Source organism: Liolophura sinensis, chromosome 9, assembly GCF_032854445.1.
Source record: "Liolophura sinensis isolate JHLJ2023 chromosome 9, CUHK_Ljap_v2, whole genome shotgun sequence".
NCBI lineage: Eukaryota > Metazoa > Mollusca > Polyplacophora > Chitonida > Chitonidae > Liolophura > Liolophura sinensis.
This window is the reverse complement of record NC_088303.1, coordinates 10,588,146-10,602,014: the sequence shown is the minus strand read 5'-3', so window position 1 is coordinate 10,602,014 and position 13,869 is coordinate 10,588,146.

Below are 13,869 nucleotides of genomic sequence, written 5' to 3'. Positions count from 1 at the left end.
AGCGCTTGACCGTTGCCGCCTGCATTTCATTGCCATCTCACACAGCCTGTTCTATAGTCATGAAAACTTCAAATATTAGCAGTTGCCCTCAGCTTCATTTCCACAAAACAAATTAAAGCGCTCAATCAGTGAAGAGTGGCGACTTGCACGGGACAAAGCGTTCATCTCCCTGATCGACTCAGCTGACTGCAACCCCAATGTGTACCACAGGCGCAGCGCTGGTGCAACTGCTCACGAGGTACGGCTGTAAACGAGCCTGGTCATCAGCGGAGAAGCATTACAGCAACACGCGGCTAATCAGATGTTTTCGGCCCGCTTTTTTCTACTTCTCCAAACCTTTAATCTCACCTTTTTATTCAGTCACCAGAGTAGCTACTTGGCTGATCCTCCGAATTCTCTGTAAAACTGTGACCAGTTACGCCTTCCATTATTGGCGCAATAAATCCGTGGAGAGAAGGGCAAATTTTAGTTGTGTTTCACCACAGCGAACTCCAATCCCGTTGCTGACCAGAGCATTTTTTCCCAAGAACAAACGATTTAGTCGTGTCCAGTTGAGCTAAGAGGCTTTGCTAAGCCTCCAACAAGTCAGCCACTATATTTAGCTACAATTATCCTCAGTACATTTGAAAACTTTATGAAAACGTGTAATTGTGCTTAGCAGCGTATATTACACGGATTATTAAGTTGAAATTCTTCGCGAAAAGAAGATAAAAAACGTGCATTCTGTTTCTTGCTCACATTATTCCTCCGAGAATCTGTCCAGCCACTCTTTGTCAGGATGGTCGTTAAAATCTTCCTGAAAATTTCGAAAGCACACAGAAGGCTAACTCTGGCACCTTGACCGCGCACGTACTTGCTCCTGCAAGGCCCCAGTGGAAACTGCGCCACCGTTTTCGGAGGCTGTCTGCAAAGTCCACGCGGAAGATAATCAATGTCGCGACTCAAGGCTGGTATGTCCACAGGTTTGCTTGGGAAATATCGGACAGTTCCGCCCCTCTATCTTTCCACTGACACCTTTCCATCAAGCAGCAAGTAAATTACTTGGCGTACAATGAAATATATGCCAGCCCGTGATTGATACCTCTGTGCCTCTCCTATGGATCTTTCTAGTGCCATGCTTGGTTTCTCGGATGGCAAGGTCGTGAGAACGATTGCTCGCCCCAAGCCAGCCCGAGATAAGGGTCGTCTTCGGCTTATCCACCCGGGGCTCGGCACAGCCATCCCTCCTTCGGCCACACGACGAACTCGTGGAATTAATAAAGTGCCCTCAACCGTGAGAAATAATTTTGTTTTCAGAAATTCAATCTTGTCCAAACTTCTTAGGGGTAAAATATATTATTACGACACGGAATGTAGGGCTCTGGGAGCGTGCAATGTCTCGGACTACATTAGTACCAGTGATTGGATCAGCGAACCCAAATAGTTAAACCTCGCCGACAGCTCTCGGACCAATCATATACAGACGTCAGCGATCCCTTCGAGTAGAGTTCAGACAGATAATGCGCCCTGAATTGCCGAATGTTGGATTGATCAGTGGATCAAGTAATCGGTTAACCAATCGGTCAATTGATAACGCCTTTGCGTCATACCCGGTATTCCCAATAAGGAACTAGGATTGAATTGTTTTAACACGGAAATAATTACAGGATTTATGACAAGAAGGGAATATGAATTGTTTTGTTACTATATTACTGTGTAGCAGCAGTTACTAATTTGAAGATTTAAAATGGATTTAATTTCAACGGATTTAAAGAAAATTGCAGACAGTCGGGATTGTGCATCTTATCTGAACTTGTATTTCTGCAATGACTAAATCGATTTCTTGTCACGCCAACTTTACAACAAGAGGGATGGTTTCAATTTTGACATTTTAAATTATTCATCCTGGGATAGCGATATACCGAAAAGTCCTGTATATTGTGTGTACATGCATCATCTTGTAATATTTGATAGATCCTGTATTTCGCAATTTCAATCAACATCACAAGTTAATAACCGATATTAACTTGTGTGTGTCACGATTATATATTTCATCAAACACCTTCACTCTAAGTTCCCGGTTTCCTCCCACCATAATGGTGGTCGCCATCGTATAAGGAAATATTCTTGAGTACGGTGTAAAACACCAAATAAATAAATAAGTAAATCACTCTAAGTTTTACAATGGGGATAATTCCCTTGTATGTGAATATGGACAAAGTGTTCAGATTCTCTAGCTTAGCCGGAGGCTAGAGAATGTATGCTCATCGTGCTGAAAATGATCGCCACGTTTGATGTATGGACAGCTAACATCATATCACTAACGAGATACACATTTTGATTAACGACAACGAATAAACTTACAGTATAGTACACAACTGGGGTATACTGATTTAATTCATTCCATGTGTCTTCCCAACATCACTGAAAACTGTTGACATCTTATATTTGCATTTTTATGTTATTGATCCGAAACATCTAAATTAGTTTGATGACGCCTAGACTAGCATTCACAACAAAACACATGCGTCTCAAAGTATCTGTCAAATGAAAGACTATCATTGAGTGAGTCAGTGAGTGCTTAGGGTTTAACGTCGTGCTGAAGAACTTTTCACTCATGTGACGACGAAGGAGTCCTAGGAGTGCATGTACGTGTAATATGTCTCCTCGTTGCAGGACGGATTCTCACCGCTCTTTTATCAAGTGATGCTTCACTGGGACGACTTAATTCGAAGTCAAGTATGCTGCCCAACCCAAGCCATTATACTGACAAAGGTCAACCAGCCGTTGCACTATCGCCTTAATGCTGAAATCGCAATTTCCTCTTTTAAAGTCTTAGGTGTGACTTAACCCAGGACTGAGTCTGGATCTACTGCAGACGCTCTACTAACTGAGCCATCGGGACGGGTCAGAAAGACTTTCAGGATTATTTACTGAAAACGTGCATGCATATATGCACACAAATTACCTGTCTGTGGGATGCAAACAAATCACTTAGTCCACCGAGTTTAACCCCAAGTAGCGGCTTCACAATATCCCATCTGCTCAATGTTCTGACATAAGTAGGCTAATTTTTATGGTGATAATAATAATAATAATAATAATAATAATAATAATAAAAATAATAATAATAATAATAATTAACTATTTTATAAACTAAATAATTATTAATAAAATTTATCACGCTTGCTAAAAACTGATTCGTGATGTGCAGTGCGTTTATGGTCAAAGGATTAGAAAAATCACAGTTCTTGCATCTAGAAAAGTGTTGTATGCCTTAAAATATGTCGAGATAAGTTGATATGGAATCTTTATCTTTCTGTGATCAGGTCACTTAAATGGTGACTAAGCGGTTACTTCAGTTTCGTCAAACCAATTATACCTTCACTACATAGTTGATGCCTTGCCAGTGTCAAATAATCCCATGATCCACACAGCCCCATTATGACACAGCCCATGCCACCCAATTTTCACACTTCGCTGTCCCATTATAACTTGATCCAATATGACGTGACCATGCCACCCAATTATCACATGACCCATACGTACCAGCATTGCATGGTCCATACCGTCCTATTATTACGTGATCCATGCCATCCCATTATTACATAACCGATACCGTCCCAACACTACCTGGCTCATGCTGTCTCATTATTGCATGATCCATGCCGTCCCATTATCACATAAACGATACCGTCCCAACACTACCTGACCCATGCTGTCTCATTATTGCATGATCCATGCCATCCCATTATAACATGACCCATACCGTCCCAACACTACCTGACCCATGCTGTCTCATTGTTGCATGATCCATGCCGTCCCATTATTACATGACCCATACCGTCCCATCACTACTTGACTCATGCTGTCTCATTATTACATGACCTAATATCCCATAAAGCGTCATTACATGTAGTACATGAACCCTTACCGTCTTATTATTACAGAAGTTCTGTCCTTGGACAGGGTGTTTGTATGTCTCGCATCCTCAATGTTCCCGGGGTCTTTTTCACAAAACACTGTCAACGATACTCATGTCGTCGTCTCCGCTGTGTAACGTTTGTTGAAGGCCACGTCTCTTCCAACCGTGTAGTGTGACTGCCATGGCATAAATGAACAATCATTCGGTAAGCCTACGGCATTATATCAAATTTATATCGTCATTCTTAATGATATCCCAAATCTTAATTTATTTATTTATTTATTTGATTGGTGTTTTACGCCGTACTCAAGAATATTTCACTTATACGACGGTGGCCAGCATTATGGTGGGAGGAACCATGCATAGCCCGGGGGAACCCACGACCATCCGCAGGTTTGCAGCAAGACCTTCCCACTCCCAAATCTTAGACCAATTCATAATGGTTTTAAGTGATTGGGGAAATCACATATTTGCGCACAGCTGCCATAATTTTAGCATGTATCTTTCAGCATGTCTCTTTTAGCATGTACTTTTTATTCAGCATATCAAATTCAATGAAATGCACTATATTTATTTATTTGATTGGTGTTTTACGCCGTACTCCAGAATATTTCACTTATACGACGGCGGCCAGCATTATGGTGGGTGGAAACCCACGACCATCCGCAGGTTGTTGACAGACCTTCCCACGTACGACAGGAAGCCAGCATGAGCTTGACTTGAACTCACAGCGACCGCATTGGTGAGAGACTCCAGGGTCATTGCGCTGCGCTAGCGCGCTAACCAACTGAGCCACGGAGACCCCGATTTCAAATGAATGAACTTCGTTCACGTCAACAAATACCAAATTTAAAACGGAACAAGGGAGGTAACCCAACAAGGTCCTGATACTGTGCATGGCTGGCGTCTACGAAGTGTAGATCTGTTTTAACCATTGCTTAAAATAACTGACACAGGCCATTACGTCAATGGTTTTGCAGCAAGATACCTCTAAATATTACATGCCAAAAGAGACAGGCATAGCAGAGCAGCCTCCATCTGACGACGTCACATATCGTAGGCATACGTGTAAATTGATTAATTAAATCATGAAATATCGCGAATCATGTAATATTTTTTTACAATTAAAACCTGCTTTACACAGATGGACTTTAATAGCGAAGCAGTTACAGGTGTTTGCTCTGATAACTGATTTAAAATTTAGCGGATTTATCGTCGTCACACGTTGAGTTTTTTAACATTTCTCAGACATTTGCTTGTAAAGATTCCCGCGGCAGCATATTAATCTACCTTTGCTGATAGGAATTATACTTGTTGTAGAACTGCAATATATTGTTAAGCTTTTAGGGTTTTCCTGCAAGTCCTTGTGAGTGGTATGTGGTAAATTTTAGGCCAAAAAAATCGAACAGCGCTAATTCATTCGGATTTTTGTTATAACTTCAGCATGATCTAAATAATTACATTTCACAAAATATCATTCTCATCTGTGCATTTTCTTATCGTTAAAAACGGGTAATAACATCACTGAAATGTACCGTGCCAGTCTCATTATATCTATGTCGAACAGAACATATGTGTTATTTTCATTAAAGGTTATGAATTGAGCTATTCTTGGTAAATACCAAACATTTGATTTTTTTTTCTTTTCTATTTTCCAAACATCTTTAGTTTAGTTTTTTAAATAATCTATGCCTGTGTCATGTTTTCGTTATTTATATATCTAATTCTCCATTTTTAATATATCTTCATCTTTTTCATGTGAAATGTACCGTTTTCTGTGTAATCACTTCCGAGTGGCAGTATAATATACATATCCGATAAATGACATGAATTGCTATGAAAAGTAACCTGATGGTTTTCTAGATTTCTGTGATATTAGATGTTGGTGTACACTATCCTTAGCGCTCCATGTCATAATACAGCGGAAATGGCGCCCGTCAGAACAATAAGAAAACAAACAAAAGGCAAAAAAAGGCAATTTAAAACAAGCGACATAATTTTGTGTTAACCTTTAGAGATTGACAATGATCATGAGCACGTCATTAGCACGTACCTGGTCTAATGCTTAAACGTGGGGCAGATGAAGTTAAGGATCCGTTTCTTGAAACGTTTTATTGTAGCCTAGCCATAGAACTTATGCATATAGGTTAGGTTTGTCGACAGGCTGATATTGATCAGAATTACGGTGACTTGCATGCAGCTTTCGCCATCGCTTAGCACAATTTTCCTCTGCTTTGATGGATTATTTGTAACGCGCTATAAACAACCCAGGGGAGATAACTCAGACAACTTCCCGCACATCCGCTCAGTGAAATCATACCAGCCATCTGTGGTCGCGGGCTAATTTGCACAAATTTGGACCTGCGTCAAGAAGACACTGACAATTCGGTTTGTTAACATCGGAAGTTCATTAGAACGACAGGAAATCCGCAGTCGTGTTGAAGTTTTAATTTTATAACGTATAACACAGCTTCTTCGCCCTCTGTTAAAACCGTCTTCTTTGTCAAACCAAAAAAAAAAAAAAAAAAAAAAAACTAAAAAAACTAAACCATATCAAACATCTTACAGAGACAAACATTTACTTCAGTTTAATACTTGCAAACATAATGTTCCCTACTATTTGCGTTTCTTTAGTGTTTAGAGATTTCTCCATTTCTCACAGTTTTTATCTGATTGTCTGGATCCGTAGTCAGTCACGAAATACATGCATACAATTCTTAGCCGATAACGGCAGTTACATATCCAAATGCATTTTTAGTCATTTTAACACGCCTTGGTGACCTACGGACCATTCTCCAGAGGTCTGCAGCTAGCCGTTTTCTTTGTCTCTTTTGTTGGAAAATTTTTTGGGGAAATCATTTTCTGACTTTGGCAAAAAAAAAAAAAAAAATAAAAATAAAAATTAAAAAAAAAAACAAACAAACAAACAAACAAAAAACCCCCCAAACCTTTACATACACTATTTCGGACATGTATATATATGTAATTTCCATACATTATTTATAGTTATTTGAATGTATTTAAATTTAATTTATACGGCCAACACACCTGTATAAGACCTCCCTATGAATACCATTAAGGACTTCCTTTTGTAGAAAACCCAACATCAGGTCTGTCACTAGAAGCAAGCATGACCAATGTGTACACTGTGAGATCAAATATCAAGGTGAGTGATGGGACAGCAATGTTAGTACATACTTAACCTAGCCACAGGCTATAGATGATGACCTAAACTTCGCCTAGGGCATGCAAACATTCTGTTTTTATATCTTTATTGCTTGCCATGTTAACCGCACGACACGATTATCCACAGCCCTCAACTGTCTTCACCAAAGTGGAGACGCATTGAATGGGGACCGTCATACTAGAAGACAACTGCGCCCTATATACGAAGACTACAGCGTTAAGTCAGGTATTATTTAGTTGTTAGAAGTTGTAGTCGTAAAAAAGACTTGCCATACAATATCTCCTGATTTACAATAAATCACTGGACTGGCTTGAACGCATTAAGCAATCTGACGGTGGTGTCAGTGCAACAAATATTCTAAATTAGTGAAGCTACATTTGATTGACTGATCAGTAATGTAGGGTTAACCTCACAGAAAGCACATTAAAACACCGGAAATACAAATATCCTCCCAGAAATAAAGCGTACTGGTTTCTGTTCTCATATTAGATCATTAGGGTCGTCAGGATGAAGGCATACGCCAGGAATAAATTTCATTTGACGTTATGCATAAAAAATGTAGGCCTAATTTATACGAAGCCATCTCTGATCAACTCAGATAGAATGTAATGAATTTGTACATATTGAAAGCAATCCAAAGGATTTTGAAAATTCATTTTCTCTCTCGGCTTATTATGTAGGGAGTAATGAAATGAGAAAAGACATTCTTAAATTCCATGAAGGTTCCTTCGTGGCCGAGGAGGTTACCATACCAGCGCGGCGTAATGACCCAGGAATCTCTCACCAATGTGGTCGCTGTGAGTTCAAGTGCAGATCATGCTGGCTTCCTCTCCAGTGTTTTACAAGTGATATAACGGACGCTAATTTGAAGCACTAAACCATTCTAATTAAATTGGTAATTTGTATTGATTAGGGCTTATCTGAGGAAAGTTCAAAAATTTACCCTTAAAACATACTGGATCTAATCTACTGTTTGTATTGATATATTACACTTTTTGATTTTATTTATTTATTTATTTGATTGGTGTTTTACGCCGTACTCAAGAACATTTCACTTATACGACGGCGGCCAGCATTATGCTGGGAGGAAACCGGGCAGAGCCCGGGGGAAACCCACGACCATCCGCAAGTTGCTGGAGTACCTTCCCACTTACGGCCGCACTTTTTTGAGGAGTCTGGTCCGAGAGTTAAGGATGGCCAAATGTTAAACAAACAACCTAAAAGAAATAAATGGTGTTGGTTTGCTTGATGTAAACCAACTAAACTTATCCTTACTTATCCTACCTTTGAGGCTGTTTGGTTTGCTTGATGGTTTGGCTGATGTACTCGTCCTTGATAGCTAAAATTATTGCTGTTGTTTGGGCTGTGTTTAAGTGTCCCCAAACGCGGCCACCTAACTCGTTGTAACACCAAAGCTTAAATAACAGACGAGCATTGTGAGTGAAAATAGAAGCTACGCTATTTGGCACAGATTTTCGTTCGTCGGAATCAATCTTTGTTTAAATGCAGATATTTTACCGTGGAAGTCTCAGATGAGAACAACATCTCATTAGAATAACTTGTTTCTGGGAGCACAGAATTTCATTAAATGACATACATGTAGTTTAATTGGTTTACAGTGAGGTACTGCAAGTATTGTCTGCAGTCACAGGAATTATTCTGTGTATTTGATTTGTTTATTTGACTGGTATTTTACGTCATACCGGTAGTCAAGGATATTTCACTTATACGAGGGCGGCCAGCGTTGTTGTTGGGGAAACCCACTACCATCCGCAGGTTGCTGGGAAAGCTTCCCACGTACGGCATGAGAGAAAGCCAGCGTGAGCTGGACTGAATTTACAGCGACCGCATTGGTGGAGGCTCCTAGCTGGGTTATGGCGCCGCGCTTACCCCCTCGGTCATAGAGGCCCCCTCTGCGATGATTTTTTTTTTGATCGGTGTTTCATGCAGTACTCAAGAATATTTCACTGATACGACGGCGGCCAGCATTATGGCGGGGAGAAACCGGGGCAGAGCCCGGGCCTGCTGTGATGTGTAAGTAGTCTATTTGACTGCTCAGGATATTTGGTACAACATTAACTGGATAGTTTTCAGTAGATCTTTAGTCTGCGAGTTACATCAAGATGTTATAGGTTTTCCTGGTATGAAGAGATCCTAAATATTAAACAGAGCTAAACTTGAGCGTGCATATTAGATATAGTAAATAGTAATATAGTAAGCAGAGTAAAGGTTCATGCTTTTCTTTTTGTTTGTTAGTGTCTACTCCTGACGGTGATTTGCATTCGTCAACCGTTATTCATGACTGCTTACTTCACGCTGACGGAGACATCAACTCACTGAAAAGTCGAGCTCAGGACTTCACGCTTCACTCATTACTTTTTTGGCGTGGACACACAAATGTGCATAGTCTGTACGCTTAGTATGATTTAACTGACAAGGAAAGTATAAATATAATACAACCTCTTCTACCTATTCTTGTGTTTTATCAGAATTGTCAACTAATCAACACTTCATATTTATTTATTTATTTGATTGGTATTTACCACCGTACACATTTACATGACAACGGTAGGTTTTATGGCTGGAAGAAATCGCAGATGACGACTGTATTTTGGCCAGGCTAGATTGTGACCACATTTATTAGAGAATGATCAGCTTCGGGTTGAGCCGAACGCTTTAGCTGAAGGCTGGTATCTTCAAAGACGGGATACAAGAGGATGAGAGAAATCGAACATTTATTAACCGTCTTATGGGGAGTTAATAGCGTGGGTTATGGATACAGCCTGTCTTGGGACCTTGACAAATACTGACGGGTGTAAGGGCATCCAGTCCCTGGCACATTTGGATGAAACATACCGTGGTTTTTTATTTTTCATTTTATTATTTTTTTTTTTGCGGGGTTGGCAATTTCTACATTGTCTCATAAATCCTAGGAATTGCTTTATCTTTTTTCTAACAGCCACTTTGAACAGCCTAAGCAGCAAAGCTCAGTATCGGCATTCTGTTAATGCTGCATAGAGTGGCACAGTGATTGCAATAATACATTGGTTCCTGAATATAAGAAATGTTTCTTCATAGACCAACATATACAGTCTGCACAGGTTCTAACAAATTTTGAAAGAAATTTTAAATATATGCCGCATTGTACAAGGCAGAAGCAACAATATGATGCATCGTGTGCATTTTGCTGCGTTTCCGATTGTTTAAACAGCTGACAATAATAAGTATCATGGTGTCGATCACACAGTCATTCGGTCATATAGTTAGTCAACTGTCAAACCAGAGTCTCAGCCAAAATGGCAGTCGTTGAGTTGGGTAGTCAGGCGTGTATATAATAAGTCAACTCACAAGTCAGAATCTCAACCAGCATGTCAAACGTTGAATTGGGTAGTCAGGCGGGTACATAGTTAATCAATTCGCAAGCCAGAATCCCAATCAGTATGCCAGTCTTTGAGTTGGGTAGTCAGGCGTGTACATAATTAGTCAACTCACAAACCAAAATCCTAATCAGTGTTACAAACTATGAGTTGGGTAGTCAAGCGGCTATATATTTAATCAACTGATGAGCCAAAATTCCAACCAGCCTGTTAGGTAGGGTAGCCGGGCATGTATATAGTTAGTCAACTCAAACCAGAATCCTAATTAGTATGTCAGTCGTTAAGTTGGGTAGTCAGGCAGGTATATAGTTAGCCAACTCACAAGCCAGAATCCCAGTCAGTATGCCAGTCCTTGAGTTGGGTAGTCAGGCGTGTATATAATTAGTCATCTCACGAGCCAGAATCCCAACCAGTATGCCAAACTTTGAGTTGGGTAGCCAGGCGGGTATATAGTTAATCCATTCGCAAGCCAGAATCCCCCCAGTATGCCAGTCTTTGAGTTGGGTATTCAGGCGGGTATATAATTGTCTTGATAAAATTTGAGTGATGTACATATAGATATTTGCTTGCCATGTAGTGAGTCACATGGTTTAGCTAAAAACAAAGCTATAATTAATTTTATAATCAAACTCTAACTCATCAAAAAATCGGTCACTTCTATAGTCTTTCAGCCATAAACAGATTTACTGTATTCATTCAGTTGTCTTAGAGTGTGTCAATCAACCAGTGATTTAATGGTGTGTCAGTCAATCAGTGGTTTAATGGTGTGTCAATCAACCAGTCGTTTTATGGTGTGTCAATCAACCGGTCATTTAATGGTGTGTCAATCAACCGGTCATTTAATGGTGTGTCAATCAACCAGTCGTTTAATGGTGTGTCAATCAACCGGTCGTTTAATGGTGTGTCAATCAAACGGTCGTTTATTGGTGTGTCAACCAACCGGTCGTTTAGCAGCGTGTTAATCAACCAGTCGTTTAATGGTGTGTCAATCAACCAGTCCTTTAATGGTGTGTCAATCAACCAGTCCTCTAATGCTGAGTTAATCAACCGGTCGTTTAAAGGTGTGTCAATCAACATGTCGTTTAAAGGTGTGTCAATCAACCGGTCGTCTAAAGGTGTGTCAATCAACCAGTCCTCTAATGCTGAGTTAATCAACCAGTGGTTTAATGGTGTGTCAATCAACCAGTCGTTTTATGGTGTGTCAATCAACCAGTCGTTTAATGGTGTGGTAAGCAACCAGTCGTTTAATGGTGTGGTAAGCAACCACTCGTTTAATGGTGTGGTAAGCAACCACTTGTTTAATGGTGTGTTGATTAACCAGTCATTTAATGGTTTGTCAATCAACCGGTCGTTTAAAGGTGTGTCAGTCAAGCAGTCGTTTAATGGTGTGGTAATCAACCAGTCGTTTAATGGTGTGGTAAGCAACCACTCGTTTAATGGTGTGGTAAGCAACCACTTGTTTAATGGTGTGTTGATTAACCAGTCATTTAATGGTTTGTCAATCACCCGGCTGTTTAATAGTGTGTCAGTGAGCTATTTACTCATAGAGCTAATAACAAATTGAATGTGGAAATTTGAACAGAATGTGGACATTAAGGCAATGGCAAGAAAGAAAGATTCTAAATATTAATTCATACGCACAGGCTTATACGGTTAAGGATAATCATACTGCAGTGTTTATAGAATTTTTCGTGAAAATACCATTAAATTAACCATTTAATGCCATTATTAGTGGTCCCCAAAAGTGTTATTATGAAGATGAAGAAATTTTGTTCCAACACGACAACAATTGCTAAGGATACATAATTGACGCTTATTGGCTGACAGTGGAGATAGGTTTCCTAGGTTAAACTTTGCAGCCTTGATCACGCTTTAATAAACCTAACTTAACTGAAATTCAGCTTACGACAGGCAAAACCTTGACTTGCCCTTAACTACAACCTTGGTATCTGGTCGCTGTAGATTGAAAACTCAGTCTCTGATATATAGATCGTATTAATAATTCCTAGCTGTGTCTCGACAACTTTCTGGCTTTCAGGACAATAATTGGTAATTAAATACACAGTACGTGAGGTAGTTGTTATATGCCGGATACGACTCCGCCTGACCACCCTGATGTCTACTTGAGGTCTTAGCACGAATACAGCATGAAGTATGGTGACATATTTGACTGGCATTCAATTCGCATCTCCCCATTGTCTCAACCGTATTACAGCTAACAGATTTAACAATCCCGCTTCCATTTTTACAACGAAATAATAATGTGCTACACCTACAAAATTGTGGTCCACAAACATGGTAAACCATACCAAGGGTGTTTTGCGTTGCAGTAACCATTTAGTTCTACTGCATAAGTGGATATTTCTCCTTTCCTCTGTAGAGTTGTATGTCCAGCCAAATTGTTCTATTATATTTGTCCTGCATTGTTCGGCTTTGCCAAACCTTTTCCAACAACTTTTGAACTGCCCATATTGTCTATCCCATTGTTCAGTTAAGCGAATAATTTTGGCTTAAGTCTTCAAGCATGGGCAATTTTTCCGACGGCGCGTTCATATTTGAATATTTCACTGACATTACGAATTCTTTTGTACAAATGTATTCTGGCTCAGCGGTGTCTACTGTCGCTTTGAAGTTTGGGACAATGCGGCATTGCATGTTTTGGCCGGATGCAAGCTCACCTAAGTATTTATGGTGTAAATGTGTGTACGGTTCGAAATGAGCACGACGACGGAAAGTTGACGCTCGCTTTTAGGGATCTCATTTGTTTATATATTAAAAACCTAAAAACTGGTGAAAAATTTTATTGGATCATTATGACGCGATTGTTAACGATAAGAGGATGCAGAACGTAGAACACATTTCACTTTAAAGCGCTATCTGAAGAAATAGTTTAGATCTGGTAAAACTTGGCACATTTAAGCTGATGCCGTACAAATCTAGATGTCGAAATAAACCTTCGTATACAACCAAAATGTAAATCAATAATCAAAGGTCAAAAATCGCAAAATCACTTTCCAAAACAACGTTCAACACATGCCACCCAAGAACAAATGAAATATATCGAGTAAGAAATTATGACGAATTTACGGCTAACTTACAGCTGAAGCTATCACAGTGCGAATGTCAGGGTATGATGTATGAAGCCTTATTTTCAATAATTTCTTATTAGCCTTATACCAATTTCATACCAATTGTACTAGTTTATTCTTCGATCCATTCACAGATTCCGTTCAGTTGTTACAGTTAATGGAAATTCACAAAATAAATGTAGAATACTTTCATCATTTATTTCACAGAGAACATGTATGCTTATCAACAAGTTTCATTTTGAAGAACGATATCTAGCACGTGAAAGATCGAGTTAAATTTTGTCTAAACCATATCGACTTTCCATCTTTTGT